General features: G+C 41.3%; 1 long non-coding RNA gene across 1 annotated transcript; it reads left to right on the forward strand.

The window, feature by feature from the left end:
- Positions 1 to 810: 810 nt before the first annotated feature.
- On the forward strand, positions 811 to 5271 carry LOC310860292. Its single transcript, XR_014569364.1, has 3 exons — positions 811 to 906; positions 1846 to 1984; positions 4863 to 5271. It is a non-coding gene; the product is annotated as an uncharacterized lncRNA (long non-coding RNA).
- The last annotated feature ends 17856 nt before the right edge of the window (positions 5272 to 23127 follow it).

A 23127-nucleotide genomic window follows, 5' to 3' on the forward strand; every position in this document is an offset into this window, starting at 1 on the left:
CACCAAGTTTACTGCCAATTGGTAGTAATTGGTAGTAAATATTATCTTAAGATAATATGTTTCCATTATTTACTTTTATGTTCAGGTAATTGATGAAAAAAAAAAGATCCAGTGACCAAGGATAATTCATGCAGATACATTGTTATAAATTAAATGCATAAATCCTATAAAATGTGAAACAATTTGTGAAGAATGAACTATATAGCCTACCGCACAGAACAGAAGTCCCATGAAAGAGTTTAAGCACCTCAAAGGCCCTTAAAACAAGGCTCCAGACTTCCCAAAACAAACTGGTCAGGTTACTACTTGGCCTCACTCCCTGAACCCACCTCACTCCTGCCCAATTTGACAGACTGGAATGGCTTAGGGTTGACGACAAAGTAGAGCATCTTGCAATGGGTCTGGTCCACAAGATTCGCTACACCACCAAGATGTACCTGTCTAAATACTTTCATAATGTCAACAACATTATGAAAGTACACAGATTCAGCACAAACAAGGGACTAAATTCATATTTCGCTCATATGCCACCAAAATGTGGACTCCTTCTAAACCGCTCTCAAAGGGCACCTAGTAGCGTACGAAATATGTGACCATCTTGTGGACTTCACATAATAACTTACATGGAGGTCTTTAAATACGAGGCCGAAATACACCGCTAGGTTGAACTCTGCTAATAAAAAACCGGCAAGCACGTTTTTTTTTCCCTACTCGCAAGAGTCGCAAACCGCAATGATGATTTACTTTCGGATACTGACGTAACGTTATGTGATGTAGATTGTCACACATTTTTGCAGGTCACCAATGCCACCGTAACACCGCCAGGCTGTACTGAAATTTGGAGCTTTGGAATTCAGCTCTAAGAGACGGTGTTCCAGAATCTTCATTGAAATCTCCACTTTTCAGGTACAAACATGAGTATTTATGCTCTTGAATGGTTGAATACATCAGATGGCTTCTTGGTTAGAGTGGGTCACAATATTATCACACGGAAAGATGAAATTATACCTACCTACTGTAGGTTCCATCCTGGCGGCAAATGTTTCCGGTGATAAAATGGCCACCAACTTAATAAAAAAAGTCAACGAAAGAACAAGATCCCTATACAGGATCTCCTCACTGGTCAACAAAAACACCTTGAAGACCCTATAACAGGAGCCCTCGTACAAAGTTTCTTCGACTATACTAACCCTAACCTTGGTACTATAGCACCTCAAAGGCCCTTAAAACTAGTCTCCAGACTTCCCAAAACAAACTTGTCAGGCTTCTACTGGGCCTCACCCCCGAACCCACCTCACCCCTGCACACTTTGACAAGCTGGAATGGCTTAGGGTTGACCACAGAGTAGAGCATCTTGCAATGGGTCTGGTCCACAAGATTCGCTACACCACCACCACCAGCTATATGCTATAGTCATTGGAGGTAAAAAAATATATATTTTGAATGTAAATGCATGGTAATGTATGGTAAATGCTTCTATCTATAAAATAAATACAGTCCCATCGGTTTAGAAGTGTCCAGGATCCACTCGTAGTTTCTCAAAGAAGAAAAAAATGCATATCAGATGAAAAGAATTCTATATCAGTTGAAAAATATATGTTATCACGTATACGTAGTAGTATCATATTATTTATTTTAAACCTTCAATAACCTTGCTTTAATTTTACTTAATTTTGGATTATCAATACTAAATCATTGTCTGAGTAATTGGTGTCTCTAACTTCAATATTTGTATTGGTATTTTTTTGGTGTGTGTGTGTGTGTGTGTGTGTGTGTGTGTGTGTGTGTGTGTGTGTGTGTGTGTGTGTGTGTGTGTGTGTGTGTGTGTGTGTGTGTACTGTGCAGATGTCTACCAGTGATTCCTACAACTCAACAGCCCTGAGTGAAGACCTGAGCTATGCTGTACCCTGGAGGACTGCTGCCTGCATGACTCCCATCTTCACCCTTGATGATAACAACTACTGCACTGACACTGAGACAGGCTGTGAGTCACTCACACACACACACACACACACACACACACACACACACACACACACACACACACACACACACACACACACACACACACACACACACACACACACACACACAGCAGTTGTTATCATCAAGGGTGAAGATGGGAGTCATGCAGGCAGCAGTCCTCCAGGGGGCAGCATAGCTCAGGTCTTCACTCATGGCTGCTGAGTTGTAGGAATCACTGGTAGACATCTGCACAGTACACACACACACACACACACACACACACACACACACACACACACACACACACACACACACACACACACACACACTTCCAAAATGGTCACTTCTCTATACTGTCCTCATCAACAACAACAATATCTGGTGTATTAGCTGTGACATCTGAAAAGGCATCATTTTCATGTGATAAACATGTGAGTGCTTATACATTTTGGCAGATGATGAAACATATTAACTTATGTCCTTAGCTAATAGGTCAACAACACACACACACCCTCACACACACACACACACACACACACACACACACACACACACACACACACACACACACACACACAGGGCGGGGAGGGTGATAATTGTCACTGCACGTAATCCAGGCAGCAAGGAGTGTTGCGTGTGAAGAGTATGTCACCAAGCAGCAATATTTATGCTCCTCTCCTGTTCCCAATTAAGTTGGTGTCGTATAGATTGTGATCACATTAGATAATTGACACAGGGGTGAAAAATGGGTTACAAAATTGAGGGATAAAAATTATAAGAAAAAAACAGATCCCTTTCAAGTTTTTAATACTCTTATCAACATGGGAGTAGACAAATGCTTGCTTTATCATCATCACCTTTATTTATGGGTAGGCCTAAGGACCTTTAAGCAGAACAGCCAGTCAATCATAACAAAAATAACTCAATTGAAACAGGAGAAATCCTGGTTAAAAATGTTTTTTGGAGCATTCCTTTGAACTGACCTTAACAAATGAACTGCTCCTGACGGAACGTTATTGTGTGGACATTCAGTGACAGTTTCTCTTTCTCAATCTGGAAATAAAAGAAGCGATGGACATATGGACCATACAATTGAGTCTTTAAATTCTAATACAGTCAATGCTTGAGCTCTGCTCCTTCTTTCCTTGTAGAGTGTAGACCAGGGGTGAGAAACTTTGACGATGGAGAGGGCCACTATATTTCCACACTCACTCACTAGGGCCATATAGTACTGTCGTAGCAAAAATAGCCGATCTACAAGCTCAAAACGTGTCGCATCTCAAACCCTCACGCTAAACCTAACCTCCCAAGGGGCAGCATGCCTAACCCATGTCTAACCAATGTCTAAACTAAGTATGCACCCCGTTTTGAGCTTATAGATCGACTATTTATGCTATATTCAAATTGAAATCTTGAATTATTTTTTGCTATTTTTGAATTGGAATCCTGAAAATTAACATTTTTATGTCATTTCAAATGCCTTTTAATTATACTTGTGTTGAGCAATGAGCTACTAATTTAGACGGAAGCAATTACAGCGGGTCATGTTCGCATGTTGTGGAATTGTAACAGCTGAAACCAATACTATATCAGTATTCTGACATTAACCTGAGGGCCACATGAAGTGAAGGTGGGGGCCGCATGTTGCCCCCTGGGCCGCCAGTTGTCCACCCCTGGTGTAGACAGTTGCAAGATAGGGTATGCGCATGCATAAAGTGAATGGCAGATCGAGTGGCATAGAGAGTGACAAAGTGAATTTAATGTTGTTTAAAGTCATTCAAATATTACTTTTCTGTGTGGATGCATGGGCTATGAAAGTAGTCTTTTGCCACTCAGTAGGCGTTCCCGCATAACTTCCGGGTATGGTGATGATGTCACGCGCATACCCTCTATATGGTTGGTTGTGACTCACCACTATGGTGTCAGAGCAGCCCCCAACGTTGCAGCTTGAACTGTGCGAGCTACAGTCAGATCCTTTTTTTGAGAAATGAGAAGGGAATTTCGTTTTGGAAACTGCTACCTGAGCCCCGCTTCCCACTCCTCAGGGACTTTACCCTCTCTATGGCCAGTATATGTTTGGGAGCACTATACATCTGTGAGAGCAATTTCTCAAACATGAAGCACATTAAGTCAAAGGAGAGAAACAGGACGTTATTTGAAGTTGACATTCCTTCTATTGTGCGCCAACAAGAGAGACCACAAGTGTCTCATTAAAGACAACACCATTATTGATATCATGCCAGTTTGATAAACATGTCGGAATGGGAGGCATGTGGAATTGCACTAAAATGAATTCATTATTCTGATGAGTATTGCACTTGGCTACTTGTTTTGTAGTGTTCAGATAACACTAATAACAGAAATGCATGTTATGAATATGAAGCACTCAGGAATGTTTTGTTTTTTGTATTATTGCACTTTTGATTTACTGTTGTAGTGAAATGCAGCAGGAATGCTGCTTTGTGTTTGTTGAGCAGTGAAGTTCATACATTTATTTTAATAGAAGCCTTAATTATAATTTAGGTAATTTTTGACATTGATATTTGGGTTACAGCAATACTTTCAAATTCAGCTGTATTTATTAAGCATTACTAAATGCGTTTTAAAATGGAATAAAAACAAAGTTACAATGAATTATAATTGTTTGTATGCCTTATTTATCACATCTGAGGACCAATGAAATTGAATGCTGCCCTCAGAACACATTCCAAGGCATATAAGTCACATGCTCTGTGACTATTATGGGCTATTTGAGTGATGGGGTACTACTGGCGGGACTGCCGATAAACAATGCGGCCCCCCAGATTGAGTGTGGAAATGTAGTGGCTCTCACCATCTACTCAGTTGCCCACCCCTGATATACAGTATATTCATTAGCCTTACGTTCTTTCTTACAGAGCTCACACTTTCAGTCTCAGAAGAGTGATAGACCTCGCCATTCTGTCTCGATTGGGAGAGGACAGACATGTGGCCTTGGGAGAGCTGTAGGCAGATCGAGAGCTGGACGTGGATCCACTGACTGAGCTCCGACTGGCACACTAAAGGTTTGTCTTCAGCCGATGGATTGCAAAACAGGACATATGGAATCATTAGGATGAAGTGGACCCTACATGAAGCACGTAAGACCAGCACCCTCACCTCTCCAGAGCCGCTCTTTTTCTCTGCACAAACTCGACTTGATGAAGAGTCGTCCTTTCCAACTTTCACTTCGGTCATTCCTGTTTGAACCAAAGTTAAATACAACAGTGAACAAACTAAAACTCACCAAACGAACTAGCGTGTTTGGTGAATAACATAACAGGAGGACAATAGAGCACCGAAGTCTGACGTCAATATCGGTAGAGGGCGCAAATTCACGGGTTCATGTACTTATTATTTGCATTGTAATCCCTATAGGGGGATTTTAGATCGCCTCATATAAGAACTGTGTTTGAAAAATAAACATGTCATCCTGGCCGTTTCACTCATATGTATATGAAGAATCAACTGACTGAGAGAAAACACTATTGCTACTGCTACTGAATTAGCTTGTTTATTTTTGGACCACAATGCTTATATGAAACAATTTTAAGATGACCCCATGTTATTCTCGAAATTACTTGCGTGAACCGGGCAGAATCAGGGGAAGAGCGAGTGACGTCAGGACTTCGGCGCTCTATGCAACCCACCCATAACACTCTTCTCGGGCGGTGATGGAATGACACAGCCATTCAGCAAATTATGCTTGACTGACAGCTTCTCGTACAAGCCCAGGAAGTCACTGAAACGCCTCCTTACTGAAAGGGTCTTGTTCCTGAACATTGGCAAAGACGTCTGGTCGAGCAATGGGCCAGAAAGAAATAGTGTTGAGTGTTAAACGTTTTAATATTCTAAAGGCAATGAATTCTGTAAATCACAGGGAAATATTTGAAATAGCATTCTCTGGGTTGGTGACAGCAATATCCAAGTCAAAACTATCCGTAGCCTCCGACTCCTCCAACTGCAAAAGAACATACATATATGGCAATACGCTAATTTAAAAAATCACACCCGTGTGAACTGAGTGTTGCAACTCCCCTCCCCCCCCCCCCCCCCCCTCCTCTCTCTCTCTCATTAGCAGGCAACAGTACAGCACTATCTCTGTTTCTGGCACAACAGCGTAATAGCCATACTCGTGCTCATTAACGTCACATACATCAGGCATCACATAGGCTACATAGGCGGACACGGACATTGCTGTTCCTTGGAGTGGTTGCACCACTCAATAAAACCTTCTTGATGGCAATAAAATAAGTATGTTGCAGATGGACATGGAATACATTTTGTTCAGTAGTGTATAATTTAGTTTTGGCATGTTTAATGTTGAGTAGATCTGGGTTTCCTTTATCTTTTTGGAGAAGTCGTTTGCAGCTGGTCTCACACCTGTGAGAACAAACCAGGAAACCCTGGTTGAGAACCCCTGGACTAGAGGGCGTACAAGATAATTACGTGCGGTCATTTGGAACTTTTCACATTGTTTCACATCCACCCCGTTTATTACGATTAAACTGTAAAAATCCTCTGATTCATGCAAATAGACCCTTAAGGGTCCTTGGATAAACTAACACTCTGAGGATTGTACTGTGCATTGTTTCTGTGCACTTGACTTACTTACCTGTAAGACCCAACGATGCTTCTCGGCAACATTTTTCATTTAATTAATTACTTAATTATTATTATTTGATTTCTGTTCTTTTTTCACCTAAACATCATCATTGATGTTCATTGTTTAGTCTTGCAATGCCATTGGTCATGATATTTGCATATAAATAGCCCCCACAGAGTAGGAATATATCCAGGTCTTACAGGGAGGTGTCGTCCTCATTTTCATAATGACATTTTCTCAGTACAAGAGAATATACGGTATGAGTTCTAGCCCAAATCACTACATTTTTATCTGACATTTTGCAGATAATTTAAAACAGTTTTGACTGTTTTACACGCGTAACCCGCATTTTAATCAACCCCCCTTCACTGCCGAGATTGTTGTATTACCTTTAGAGCATACGCTGAATTATTTGGGCTTTTAATCTGTGAAAATCCAGCGAAAAAAGCTTCCTCCGTTTGTTATGAACGATCCACCACCCGCCATCTTGGTGCACCCGGAAGACGCAGCACAGGAGCCTCCTCCATGAGGCACAAATATTTGAATATATATTCTTTCAGAGTGAACGTTTTTTTATTTCGACGTCAGGCCTAAATTGGAGAGGTTTTTGTTTTGTTTACCAGATAAGTGACACCCTTTCAGATTACTTTTTCTGTTCTAAAAAGTAACAAGTAACAGGTCTAGTTGGCTGTATATAGGCTATTGGGCAACTCTGATGACCTCAAAGATTCACAGATTCATAGTTGTGTTTCTGGTTTCTATAGCTTAAAGGTGGTTGCACACTGCATTTTTCGGAAAACCCGACGGAGAAACGCTGCTAAAAATCAGTTTGCAGGGACCTTTACTGTGAGATTGTCACCATTGGCATAATTAGTATGTTTGAAATGTCACAATACTGTCCACCAGGGGGTGCTGCATAGCAAAGGTTTTGATGGTTCTGTGGGTAGAGATGAAATGATCTCCATAATTTCATCTTAATCTTTTTTGTTTACCAAAAGGTATTTAAAAAAGCTAACTTTGGCTAACATGCAGCTATATGTCTCCATTTTCGACCTCTCTTCTACTCAGTCCACTGAGACAATTCAGTTCAAATATTAGTGAGACTGCTGGCTGAATTGAGTGCTATTCTCTTTTTTTCCATAGCTTATTTCTCTATGCACACAGCGTGACACCCTCCTATACTTTGTACTGTGCATATTGTTCTATTTTCCTGCTCTGTGCACACATCAGGCTCAATTTAGTGTGTTTTTATTTAATTTTTTTAGTGTGTGAATTTCAAGTGTGGAGCTAATCTGCTTGCTTCTTATTTTGAAAGGATTGGAGAAAACAACCCCTGACCCCCATTTTGATTGCTAATAAGAAATGGAACATCTTTTATGTACGTTACAATTACAAATAATTATTATTATTCATTGAGACAGGAGACACTCAGATTGACCATAGACCATTTATTGCAAAGCTATTGCATGTTAGTATGGCGGTGTGGCTCTGCTCATGTCATATCAGATGATCTGCGTACCGAGACGCAGGTCTGATATCACATTTGACATCTCCGCTTAACTGTGCACCGAGACACAGCTCTGATATCAACGACCCCCCCTGAGCAGAGCCAAAGATACAATAATGCATGAACAACAATACACAGTAATGACACATCAACACATGATCAACATAATGAAACTACACAATCGCGACAATACCATGATAACCCATAACCAGGGCTGCACATAAGTGGTGCGCCACCGCGCATGCGTCGTCAAAATTCAAAATGCGCTGTCAATCAAGCGCCGGGAAGCGCTTCTGCGTACCAACAGCCGGGGCCGCCTAGAATGATTATTATGGCCAGAATACTAGTAAATTCTGTGGCGAGAGCATTTTCCACCGACTGCCACTCAAAGTGGCTACTAGCCCAATCACAGCGCGTCCTTACTCAAAAGGGGGAGGAGTTCATGCTGCTTTCTGCTGGGAGCCTGGGAGGAGGCGGAGGGCGGTTGACAGGAAAACCTTACACAAATAGTTTCGTCTTCTCCGTTTCAGATAGCAAACTACTGTAGTCCCCGGTGTAAAAGGGCATGCTTTGGATGCTTTGCACTCTTCCCATTTGCCGCTGTGCTTGTGTTTGTTTTCCGGCTGTTGGAGCAGCATGGTTGCTCGTGTGCGATGCCGTCTCAAAACCCGAATCCGAGGCAGAAACCATATTAGCGTCTCTCACAGCCTAGGCACCGGCCACCGACTTTTACGGGTACTAAGGTTTTAGTTCCGACATAGTGGAGTGGGAAGAGTTTAAAGCATTGCGGACTGGCACTGCTGCTGCCCAACATGAACACCGTGTCTCGACATACTGTGCCTTATTATCGTAAAGTCGGGTAGTGTACACTGTTTATTTTTGCACCGAGGAGCCATGTGTGTCTGACTGTCTGACTACGTACGTCGCCTCAGCTAAAAACAAAAGGGAACTAGGGAAGCCTGATGTATGCTTCGCCATACGATGTGTCGCATGTTAAAAAAATAGCTGATCTGCAAGCTCACAACGTGTCGCAACACGTTGTGAGCTAGTAGGCTAGATTGGTTATTTAAATACAAAATAATAAAAAATCTAAATATTGCTTTGATGCTCATATTATCCTTAGGAAGTATTCAGTTGTTAACTTGTTTTTATTATAATATGCATTCCATAGGACTGGACCACACATGGACCTAGATTTTAGCAAATTTATATATTTTTAATAATGGGATGAATCTACAACAAGAGCCATTCTAGGGCTAAATCTAGAGTTGCAATACCCTCCATTGACTCCCCACTCATCCAATAAATATTGTTTTGCTATAAGTTATTCATCCCTCTTTTATCCATCCGGCGAGACGGGTCGCCGCATTTTAGGAGCACCAAGCAACTCCTCCAGGTGCTCCTCTGAGTACTAGACCAAAAAAGTTGTGTGCAGCCCTGCCCATAACCCCTGGACTAAGAACTACAGGGAGGAGGCCGGGGAGGTGGGAGCCTTGACAGCTCAGCGGTCCAGGTAACCCTGGCTGGTAATCCAGTCTGGCAGTGTGCCGCGGGTTCACGGCCTTTGCTGCGTGTGTGTGTGTGTGTGTGTGTGTGTGTCCATCTCTCTCCCCATTTCCTGTCAGCCTACTGTCTATCCCTCCATAAAAATATATAAAATAAAGGGCGAAAGCCACAAGAAAACATATAAAAAAAAATATATATATATATATCGGTGCAAGTAGTGTATTCCCCACATCTAAGGAACCCATAAAACGCTGATAGAAAGACAGCTTCCAAAAGAGAGTCTACGAATGGACTGAAACACCCTGATCTTAAGTGGAAAACACGCTGGGGGGAAGACGTTTACAGTATCATTGCCTTGAGGGTGGGCTTTCTTTAATCCATTGAAGAGGAGCTTAATTGATGGATTCCCGAGGAGACTACCGACAGATGGGTTTAAACATCTCAAATGGAACTGGACCCCAGCGACCAATGCTTTAATTGAGGAAGGCTGAAGTCTTTTTGATTCTGCACAATGGACTATAAATGCACAGATCATGGGGATATTGTTAGGCAGCATAGAAACTAGAAAAAGCTGCACAAAAAGAAGAGGAAAAAAGACCAGGCAGCATCATATGCTTTTAATGTGTTTTTAGAAAGTCCTATATCCTCATATAGTGAGAAGCAGACTTCAAAAAAGACTGCAAGCGGCCGTCTAGTCTAGCGTGCTTTGAACGAAAGGTGGGCAAACCAAGCTGAATGAGGCAGCCTCGTGGGACACAGGTCCCTGAACTCCTGAAATTCAAACGAGGCGTCAGCAATTTTGTTATCTAGCCTGGGAATATGAGAAGCACGGATAGAGAAGTTTCCCAAAACGCTAGACCAAGTGAGTTTCCTAACCAGCCTGTTAATGATAGGGACTGAAGAGCGACCTTTATTAATAATGTGGACGGCCGCCTCGTTGTCACAAAATACCGCTATTTGCTTCCTTGCCCACTCCTTGGATGGAAGCAACCAGCTCTTTTGGACACTCGTTTAGTCACTTTTGTTTTGTGATCTAATTTTCTAATTTTCTTAGGTTAGTTAGGTTTAGTAATTGTATTTTTGTTTCTCATACGGTTAGGGACTTTTAGTTAGGGCCCGGGGTAATTTTATTTCTTAGGTAGGAAGTTTTCTATAATGTAAACTGACACCCTGAAGTGTGGTTGCCTTATGGGCAACTATACTATTGTTCCCCTTACCTTTTATTTATTATTATAGATACACTTTATTTTGATTCGCTACTCCTCCCAGTTTTTGTCGCACGCACTTGAGCCATATCTCAAATTGACTGGCTACATCGGGAATTTTTCTTAGATATCTTGTATAGTTGTTATTAATTAATTAGTGAATTGATATTAATTAATTAATTTGTGAATAAATTTTCCCCATTCACTTAACATGGGAAGATCTAAAAGTCCAAATCAAGTATTTATTTCTCTGACACCATAACAGCTATAGTTACAAGACTTGGCAGGGAGGTTCATAATAATTACGAAAATCAGTCAGCCTCATGGTGGCGCTATAACAGCCCAGTTTACGTTTATCCCTATAACTCTTGAACCGTAAGTCGTAAAACCTAAAATTATTTTTGCCCCTCCTCCTGCAGATCTGGAGGAGGACAGAAATCGGTACACATGATCTCGGGACCTATCCAATTAAAACAACACAGACAGAAATGTGATAGTCCGTATCGTTCGTCCGTAATCAGCTTCCAAAGTTAGTGGGAGGGGCCTATTTTCCAAAAAACTCCACAAATCACGAACGGAATGTCCAATCCACCCAAATCCACCCCACCTTGGGCAAGACCTAAGCTGAAAAGACTATCAGCGGAAGTTGCAGGATTTTAGCGGAAGTGAAATCGTTGATGCTTTACAAATCAGTTTACATTCTCCGCGAATGAAACAAGTGTTGTGATTGGTCTGGAAAATATCGTATCCGGGGGAAATACATTTGACGGCTGTTCCGGAGGATACAACCGTCGATAGCTTCTCTGCCTTAGGTTGTGACCAGGCTTTTCTTTTCGCAGATAAGTAAGCCTGGGACCGAGGCTAAATCCACCCCGAATCACAAGTTGAGGGTGGCTTAATCAACACAGAGCCAAAAGCAATTCCATTTTCATCCATAGGGGGCGCCACAATTGCAAAATGGGGGGGGGGGGGGGGGGGGGGGGATTGCAGAATCTTACAAACAAAGATCTTAGAGGGAAGCCTACACAGTCCGGCAAAGAAGCCGTGGATCAGTCCTGACAGTAAATAAAGCACAAAGCAGCGGTCTGGATGCTTGGCCAGAGCTTTCTTCAGCTCTGGAACATTCACTGGGGTGGAAGGTTCATTCATTTTTTCTTGAAGCTGCGGGGGGACAGATGAATTTTGGATGAGCGTCTCTGCTCGATTTTTTCACCTTTTCTTCTGGCTCACTGGGCTCGACCTTCACGGCCACGGGAGGCTGAGGGTTAGATGCCGCTCTAGGGCAAACACTCTGGTGGTTAAATGATCCACATAACGTGCAACAATATAAGCTACACTTGACAGGAAGAGAGGCAACTGCATGCGTTAGGCATGTGGAAAATAATCGATACGTATCGATACATCGATTATGACGTGCGCGATGCGAGTGAATCGGTTCATTCACTGTGTATCGCTAAAATTGACGGGTGAAATCTCGATGCATCGTTCGCGGAGTGCTTGCATCGGTAAAATCCGTGGTTGCACCGTTTTTCATGGTAAATTTCACCCTATCCTGTGTTTCCGAGGCGCATTCAACGTACCATCAGAAAAGGAAGGAAAAAAAGGTCTCTCGCAGCGCACACACAGGGCGCGTTCGGAAATAGCGCACTGAGCCCACTGTGCAATGCAAACTAATAGGAGAGTGTGCTCCGGTGTGGTATTTCCGAACGCGCCCACAGTCAGTGAACAGAAGCTACCGTATGATGGTGCAGTCAGAGTAGACACGTTGAGACAACAAACAGACTCAGACTATAAAGAGCACCCACGACTAACAGAAGTGAGCCCCACGCATTAAACAAGAAGCACCACCTTTACTCTTTAGCTTTATAAAATAGCTGTCCGAGTAGCTTTGTCCGTCGATCAGTTGACTTTTCACTGTAGCGCTGCGTGCTGGACTGCTGGTAATGATCCACACTCCACAGCTGTGCTTGCTGATTATCCGACGCAAATCTGCGTCGCGATCATCATCAATTTGTAATTAAAGAAAGCTTCTGCAGTCTGCACACACGTGTACAACAACAACAACGCCACAGCAGGGTGTACTGCTTGCGTTTAAAGTCGTTTACAACCGTTTCACAACTTTCCACTGCTGTTCTCTGGGATAGAAACCTTATATTCTGCAGCAAGACGGTGTTGCACGCCTAAAATTGCAGATCCACAAGCTCACAGCGGGGCGTGGATGAGACGCGTTGTGAGCTTGTACATCTGCTATGTATTTATAACGTTAATAATACATGCAGGCCAGGGTCTTCAATGTTTTTCAGGTCAAGCCAAGGACCACTTAGCTGAGAGTGAGAGATCAAGTAGGGACCCCCACTATACATAGGCAATTATATTATAAAACTGTTGCAGATTAAATTAGACATATACTTGTTTGACAACACTACAATGTGACCTGTAATTTTTGTTTTGTTTATTTGTTTCTTTTCTATTTATATGTTGGTAACATTAATTGATGAACGATAGGCTATTACATTTTAATCTCTTGAACCCTCTATACTCAAAACCTCAAATTGACCTTTGAGATATAATAATTATACTATAGCCTATGATTATTAGTAATCTAACAATTCCACAATAACCAGCAGAGAGCAGACCCTTTGTTTACTTACAGCATTCTATAAGTTGGGTTGTTTGAGATGCATAGCTATAATACTAACCTACAGTAAAACAATAAATTGCTTTGAATTTAAATGTAATGCATTTTTACATGTTTTGGGAAATTAATAGAGCTTTAATATAAATCCGAATTGAATCGCCATCAAATCGCATCGTATCGGTAGAGGGGTGAATCGTATCGCAATGTCCAGAATTGAATCGCCATCAAATCGCATCGTATCGGTAGAGGGGTGAATCGTATCGCATCGTATCGCCAGGAGATTCCATGTATCGCTAAAGTATCGTATCGCTGGCAGTGCATCGAGATGCGTATCGAATCGTGACATGAGACGAGATTCACATGCCTAGCGTGCGTGTGTGATCTGTCCCCTGACAATGTATTATAGTAACATTGAGTTTATCATTTTATTTTTAATATTGAGGCTGAGGCTATACCCAACTATACCCACGGGGAAACCCGATCCGGATCACGGCACCAATGTGACCTAATGTTACTGTAGAATCTGAATTAAACACACTCAGAGTTCAGGTAACAGCTCAGCGGCAGGTCCGTTATTTATTCTGCATTCATAATAAAAGATAGGAGGAGTATGTCAGCATCAAAATCACTTTTCTGTCTCATTGGGGATCCCCCATTGCTCTCAGAATTAGATAGTATACTATACACAGTGTTCTGACTGATTCAGTGATCGTATAGTGGATTTTAAACTGTTTACATAAATAAAACCAAATAAAACAAGACTGTTATCTTAATATAAAAAACTATATATGAAATACATGTAGCATATTTTACCATGAACTGTTACCTTTTTTAGAGTATTTAGGGAGGTCCTCGATGCACGTCCCACTGAGGAGACCCCGAGGCAGACCAAGGCGCAGATGGAGGGATTATATCGACTCACTGGCCTTGGAACTTCTCGGGATCCCCAAGGAGGAAGTCACTAATGTTGCTCTGGAGAGGGAAGTCTGGAGCTCTCTGGTGGAGCTGTTGCCCCCGCGACCCAACTACGGATAAGCGGTTGAAGATGGATGGATGGATGAATTGCACCATTGGCACAATGAAACAACATACCTGCATTCATAATAAATGGACACGTAGGAGACCGTATGTCAGCACATGTGGACACCTTTCTGTCTGGAAAAACAACATGTTCTGTCAACTATAGTTTAGAACTTTAGATAGTTAACATTCAGACAGTTAACACACACACACACATTTTAAGAATTTAATTTTGTCCACACAAAGGAAAATGCACAAGCACACAAACATTATGGGTGCAGTTATGTTACAATCACAAGCCTATGACACATGTCTTGGAATCATGATACAGCAAGAATGTCACTCAGCAGCGTCTATGATAGCTATATTCGTTCACATGACGGTGCTCAGGACTAGGCTTGTTCTCATTATGCACACACACACACACACACACACACACACACACACACACACACACACACACACACACACACATCAACACACATTGATGAGATAATTCAAATTGAATGCGATGATAATAATACCTATAAGTATTAAAAGTAATGTATTTAGGCTGTTATCGCGAGAATCTCAGTTCTTAACAGCTTGTCAATGATGATCGCAATACTGTCCGCTCAGGAACTCGTATTGTGCTATTTTGAGACGTCAATATAATGATATAGTTTGCAAATCAGAAAACAAAGTGTCCGAAAAGCGAAAATAGCCTGTGGCACACATGATCTTCTTTCATTTGTCCACATCGGTTATTTTTTTACGAAGGTCAGTCATTAATACAGGATGTTTCTTCATGCCTTGTCCGCTGGACTCCATTAGAATCCATGCATTCTATCAACATCCGGTTCAGGGAATTGTCCCCATTCGGCTTCCACAGGAGCGCTAGAGGCCGCCATTAGAACGGGCCCATGAAGTGAACGAAGTTTGCGCAATTCTGTCTATACTCTATTAGGGCTCCATCTTGCGCCACCCATATCCCTTATCCCTAAACTTGCCATTTTTTACTATTTTGATGTATGAAATTCACCCAAACCCACCTGCCTGTAAAAAAGAAAATCACACCCGTGTGAAGTGAGGGGCGCTCTAATAATCGTGCATCATCATGACGCAACATGTCAATTTGCTCAGTCACATATGACGTCAATTCTCCATTCATTGTCAACGGGAATTTAATAAAAATAGCTGATTTGCTCAGTCACATATGACGTAAATTCTCCATTCATTGTCAATGGGAATTTAATGTTTGTGTTCTATCTACACTAGAGCTGAACAGAAATACCGATTTGCTCAGACTTTGTGTAGGACGAAAAGTGCAGATTTACTCATCTGCATATGACGTGAATTCTCTATTCATTGTCAATGGCATTTAATGTTTGTGTTCTATCTACACTAGAGCTGAACATAGGAGGGGCTCAAAAATAGGCTGCCATTATTGAAGCTATAAACACATCGGTTAAAACCTCTCGCCAGCAATGATCAGCATTCTATATATGTGACCTTTAAGAGAGCGACCCTCCTGACCTGAATGCTATCAGATGCACACATTTCTGAGAAGGAGAGAGATGTTGCATGGGAACAAACAACAAGCCAATATTCAAATATACAGTTTAAAAATAAATTAATCATTTTTTATGATTGACCTGACGACAATTTCGGCACAAGCCATTTCTAAGTTCCATTATGCACACCTTGTACCTGATGTATATCAATTTGCATACATAGTATAAAATCACAACCGTGTGAAGTGAATATATTAAAGTATAACTCATGTTGCTATGATTAGGTGATGTAATGACTGATGATGTAAAACAAACGGTGACAAAACAAACATTAAATTATCTTTATTGTTAATGGCATTTAATGTTTGTGTTAGGGACATGATGATGTAATTGCCAATGGCGTTTAAAAAAAAACATTAAACCTGTATATATAGGAGAGGCTAGCGCCCCTCAATAAAATAAAATAAATAAATGAAAACAGGGATGTGGGCAGGGAAACACACCTACCATCTATCTATGATGACACTGAGCATCCTGGAGGTACGCAAGGACCCACCCACCTCAGACATCGGCAACATTAAGAAAATCATACATCATTTAATAATTGTCCGGGTGAAAATCACCCAGGTTTATAGTGCTCTAGTGGACAAGAGAACCAAAAGAGAAGTCGTTTTATGTTTGGTTGTGCTCTGAAAATAGAAGATCTACAAGCTCACAACGCATCGCAGCACGACGCGCTGTGACCTTGTAGATCTGCGATTTTCAGAGTGTAAAATCAGGCATTACGACGCCATCAAGACAAAATCACCTCGACTAAAATCTTATATTTAGTCGACTAAAACTAGACTAACACTAAAGCGTTCCAGATGACTAAAATGTGAGTAAAACTAAATAATGACTAATACAAAATCTAAATGTACTGTCTAAATAAACACTAGTGCAGAGATAACCCTCCCCCACCTGCCCTCCAAATATGGCCATTTTCGGAGTCACTGTGGAAAATTTGAAACCCTATAGTCTCTGCAGTGGGGCCAAAACCAAGGTGTTCATTACAGTATCGGCCCTAAATGGCTGACTGCTTGAAAAACAATTTGCGCTCCAACCTTTTTCGGTGACCCGGGCAGGCCGCACATGCACTTTTCCACCTCAGGAACGTGGTTGCGCTCAGGCCTTGAATTAAACATGTTTATTCGTGCCTTTGTGTCCTCTCGTCTGGACTGTTGCAATTCACTTTTCACCTGCCCTCAGTAAAGCCATCCATAGACCGCCTCCGATTAATACAAAGAATGCGGCTGCCAGGCTGTTAACCATATGTCCAGCCGAAGGTGTCACATTACCCCCACCACCAGTCCTGGGGTAAGGCGTTCTGCATGGTCATGGTCAAGCACATGCAACATATGGCGTCTATTCTTCACCCCTCCAAATATATAACCAAAGGCGACAAAGCATTTCACAGGCTGTAGCAACCAGACTCTGGAATGCCCAGCCACAGGACCCGATCAGATAGAGCTACTGCAGTGTCTGTGGACATTATTTTAATAACCACTTTTACTTTTACAAATCACGCTCTGACTGTAGGTGCCCTATACCAGTTCAAAACATGTCACAATAACGGTAGTGGGTTGCACGTACACAACAAGACTTCAGTTCAAATATTTTATTTCATTTTTGAACAGGACCTGTTTATTTTTAATAACCATGAAGCACCTTTGTTTTAGACGTGCATTTGCGAAATATCCTTGATATATCCTTTGTTGTAATTCTGTAGCCTATCCCTGCTGTTTCTGTATGTTGCTGAGTTCTATTGTACAGTTTTGTGATTTTGTTATATTGTTCTAATTGATGTATTTTATTGTATGTGAAGCACTTTGCGGGTTTTCTCTGTGCAAAGTGCTATGAATAAAAATGTACTTTATACTTACTTATGCAAAAATGAAATGCACACGCGCGGACGCACGCACGCACGCACGCACGCACGCACGCACGCACGCACGCACGCACACACACACACACACACACACACACACACACACACACACACACACACACGCACACACAGCACAGCACACCATGGCCCTGTAAGGAATGTGTGCGTGCATGCCCTTTTTGGGGTAGCAGCAGTACGGAGAGTTTCTACAGACACAACATTGTATGCATGTATAAGATAATAATAAGATAATGATGAGATAATCTGATAAGATTTTTCTGTGGTGTGCAGAGGCAACCAGATTTCCAGGTCTTCCTTTTGTTTTTTTTTGTTTTTTTAAAAGATTTTAATACTCCTGAGTCCTGTTTGAGGCCAGCTTAAAGACGTAGCTCACCCACATGTGTTTTTTCTTCTCTCAATTACTCACATCATGAAGCCTTATATGGATTCATGGAAATGTTGTGTCAAATTCCTGAACCAATATTCCAAACATTTATAATAATTTAAAGTAAAATAGGAGGTCAATCTTAATCTCAATGCTATATTTAAAATATGTACTTGGACAGTAGTAGACCTCCCAGTGATTACACAGAGTTGTTTTGGAGTTACTTAAAAAAAAAAACAATACACATTATTGTACAAAATAAATAAATAACAATAAGAGCTAACCAGCACTAAAAGGTCAAGTTCAACATCAAGGAAATGAAGGAAAGTTTATGATCAGACTGCAAGACAGACGCAGAGACAAACTACAGTCCATGTTGCATATTGCCTTGGCCTCTACTTCAATTCATTAATTAAATATTGGAATATCAGGATTGCGACAAAATGTCCATGTATTCAAGGCTTCATGGGGTGAGTAATTGATTTAAAAAGTTGACTTGACTAATTAGGGTTAAGGCTGCAGTCACACATTCGAAACACGATGTTTTGTCTCTGTGGGAATCAGAAGCCTTCATTGCCATACATGTAAAACATGTTAGGAATTTGTTTCGGTGAACAGCAGAGTACAGTTACAAATGCAGTTACCACAGCTGCCATGGGCGGCGCTATATTGGTACACATGTATTCATACTGATACATTACATATTACATATTCATACACACAGTCAAACATGCATTCTGTGTTCTGTCTGTGTTTGATGGCCGCCTCAATGCTTTTCCTTTTTTATGATCAGTACTTTATTTAGATTTTTTACAAACACAGAAAACAGAAAACATAAAATACAAACACAAGCAACAACAACAGAATACGTATTCATGGACATTATGTAAGAACACAGAAACATAATATAAAACAAGGATAGACAAGATAAACAAATAAAACGTTTAAATTAGTTTACACGACCAAACACGCAGCATCATCAACCGTATCATACTGTATGTATACTAATACAATAAACAATCAAAAGGGCATTGCCTGACCATGGATCACACCAAAGGACCTGCAACATGACTGAGGAACACGTCCCACTTCGAATCATATTCATCCAACTGATTATTCATCTTAAAGGATAACCTCTCCAAAGCAGCCACAAAACCAAGCTGAGTGAACCATACATGTGCTGGAGGCAAAACCTCAGACTTCCATTTCTTACCAATGATTTTCCTGCCCGCCTCAATGCTTTTCCAATGGAAGTCACATGGTTTGACCAAACATTTGTGTTTGATTGCGTCCCCTCCCTCCATCAAACACAAGTGCCTCCCTCCATCAAACACAAGTGTTTGGTCAAACTTCCATTGTTGACTTCCATTGGAAAAGCATTGAGGCGGCCATCAAACACGGACAGAACACAGAATGTGCGTTTGATGTGTGTGTATGAGGCCCGGGGGCTACTTTCTAATATCTTGATTTGATATAGGCAAGCTGTGACAACAACCGGCTTAGACTGTATCGGTTGTGAGAGGCTCAGAGTGTGCAATTATTAAGTTACTGTTCATTAAATCAGTGGTTTTCAACCAGTAGTACGGGGACCACCAGTGGACCGTGGGTTCCAGGTGGTCCCTAGCTAAATGATGGAGCGTTGATAACCAAATGGACCCCTTTAACACTAGATCTTTAACTCTAGAGAGTGTCAAATTAGACCAAATGGACCTGTACGGTTCCATTTGGTGTCATGTAACGCTCTCAAGAGTTAAATTATTGTTAAATCTGCATTACTTATTTTACAAGACGTCTGCACAATTATAGAGAATGTAGAAGAATTGTTATTTTGGAGCAACTTGGACACTCAGGCATGAAGGAAGCATGAGTTCAAGTCCGTTGCTCTCTCCAGGTTGGCAGAGGGTGTGTAGAGCCCAGGATCACATTAGATGATTGACACAGGGGTGAAAAATGGGTTACAAAATCGTGGGATAAAAAAATATATATAAAAAAAACAAAATGAATTGTTATTTTGATCACTGCTTGTTGTCTCTCCTATGGTACCATATCAATACAGCATGGAGTTGTGGACAAAATATTCTAAGTACTGGGTCTGAGAGGCAAAATGTCATCAATGGTGGTCCCCGTGGCTCAAATGCTGTGTTGAAAACCACTGAATGAAATGAATGCATGTATGGTGAAATGTAATACTGAAATGAAATATGATGAGTACAATTATAGGCCGGTAAAGGATTAAGTATCCCAAGAGTGAAGACAGTTGTCGTGGAAATTAAGATAGATCCAGAGCCAGGCTATTTGTTGGAACAGTTACAGCACTAGTTTACAACTTAACACCTCATAAACATCCGAACCACATGACTACAAAAACATCCACACCCAGATTAAAGCCTATAACTAAAGATGTCAAATTGAGTGTAGTCTCAATGTTTCTGAAATGCAGTGGAATTATGAAATAGTTTACAGTGGGCACCCCACCACCCTGACAATTATGTGACAAGACTTGAAGTAAATGTAATGGCTTTGCCAAAATGAAGAAACCCAGCACCCCACCATGCATACCAGCCTGTCACTTACAAGAAGCACTACCAAATATGAATGGAAGGACCTTGAAAGGAAACCCCTAGGCTACTTTTACTTTCTGCATAGCCTGCAATAAACACCCAATATAAGCATGCTGCGGATGGTTGACATGGAACCCTTTGCAGAAGATTCTGGAGTTCCACTTGGCGGTGAGTGAGCCTTGCGTCTGTCCATCATTTTGTCATATAAATGTTTTAGTGATGTTAGCTGTTCATAGTCGCCCATGTTTTACTGATGCTGTTCATGAATCTATTAGACGTGTTAACTAATTCATTAGAATTAGACATGATCCAAGATTACACACACGCACACGACGCACGAACGCACGCACACAGAATGAGAATGGACAGAATCATTTATGATACATTGTACACATTTAAATTATTTGTGTAAATTATTGATTGTGTGTTTGTATTTATAGTGAGATTGTTTGCTTTTGTTTGTTTATTTCTATTTAGAGATTTCAATTATGCTATGATAATTTAAATACCGGTAATACGTTGCATTGCATGTGTTTTTACATGTCCTACTCGTAATCAAGCGATTTCTAATTATTTAGTACTTTTACATCTACTAGGCCTAGAGATATTATTATTTTAAAGTGACAATATATATTTTAACTTGAGTACAGTTTGGCATTCATTCAATGTGTAAGAAAATAAAGTCTAGCATTGCTACAGTACAAAGAAAAAACAGGGCTGTAATTAATGATGAATTACAACTTAGTGGAATTAAGAACAAGCAAAGAACAAAAACACAGAATGCATGCAAATAATATTTTCAGAACTAAAGAGACATTTAAAAATGTCTCTCTTAGAAAGTGGTGTTTGACAAGAATGAACATCAGGATTCATTATAATCCAATTTAATTCATGGATGTATTTAGTTTGACCGGTGCAATGGCTTAGTGGTCCAGGCACCTTGGCTGGTAATCCTGTCTGGCAGTGTGCCGGGGGTTTGACTGCCGATCTCGATGGCCTTTACTACATGTCTTCCCCCCATCTCTCTCCCTATTTCCTGTCAGCCTACATAAAAAATATGAAATAAAGGCAAAAGCCACAAAAAAAAAACATTAAAAACTAGACAAAGTGCCAATCGGCACAGGTCTCCACCAGGGCAGGTCAGGTTGTGGCCTCATGGTGGCGCTATAACAGGCTGTTGAGGAAGATTTGGGCCGGAGGTTCGTATTGGAGGGTTGCAGGTACAATGTTTTTCCATGTGTGCATACATAAGTTGTATACAGATCGATGCAGTTATAGCTAAAAACAGGAATTGGCCTGTTATAGCGCCACCGTGAGGCTGATTTTGAGGAATAAATTGTGGCATGTCGTCCTCGGCCTAGTGAAAATGTGCGTGTATAATGTAATGGAAATTGCACAGTGTTTGTGATTTGTGGGCTTTTTTCGAAATGGACGAATCGTGTGAGCTTTGGAAGCCAATCTTAGCCAATCAGGATGGAATATGAGAAATCAAACAAACCTGTCTTGATCACATGACTATGGAGATCATGTGGACCGATTTGCGTGAAATTTGGATACAATCTGAAGGAGTAATAATAGAAAATGTGTTTTACATATGTCGGCCTCCTGGTGGCGCTATAAAGAGCAGATGTGAAAAATTCCAGGCAAAGGTTTTTCCTTGGCCTCTAGGGAGTTGGCATACAAAGTTATCCACAGATCCGTGCAGTTAGAGGTAAAAACAGTTTTCGGCCAGTTATAGCGCCACCTTGAGGCTGAGTTGAAATTGTTCATGTGGCATTTCGTCCTCGGCCTAGTGGGAATGTGGGTGCACAATTTCACGGAAATCCCGCGATGTGTTTTGTTTTGTGATTTGCAGCATTTTGTTTGAAACTGAGCACTCCTGTGAACTTTGGAAGCCAATCTTAGCCAATCAGGATGGAGTCTGAGAAATGTGAAAGACCGGTTTGGTTGAATGGCTGTAGAGAGACTGTGTACCAATTTGCGTGATGTTTGGAAAAAATCTGTAGGTGTACTGTGCAAAAACTTGTTTAGCACAAAGCGGCCTCCTGGTGGCGCTATAACAGGCTGTTGTGGAAAGTTTGGGGAGTGTGTGTGCAAAATTTGGCATCGACCGGGTTAACGGTGGCCGAGATTAGCTCCTCACGGACGGACGGACACACACACACACACACACACGGACGGACACACGGACGGACGGAGTGCAAAACATACTCTCCCCACATGCCTTCGGCCTGGTGGAGACAAAAAGAAGAAAAAAAGAAATTATTAATTAATGATGTCCTAAAAATGTGTTTTT

This window comes from Protomyctophum parallelum, assembly GCF_964188405.1.
Source record: "Protomyctophum parallelum genome assembly, chromosome: 6".
Lineage (NCBI taxonomy): Eukaryota > Metazoa > Chordata > Actinopteri > Myctophiformes > Myctophidae > Protomyctophum > Protomyctophum parallelum.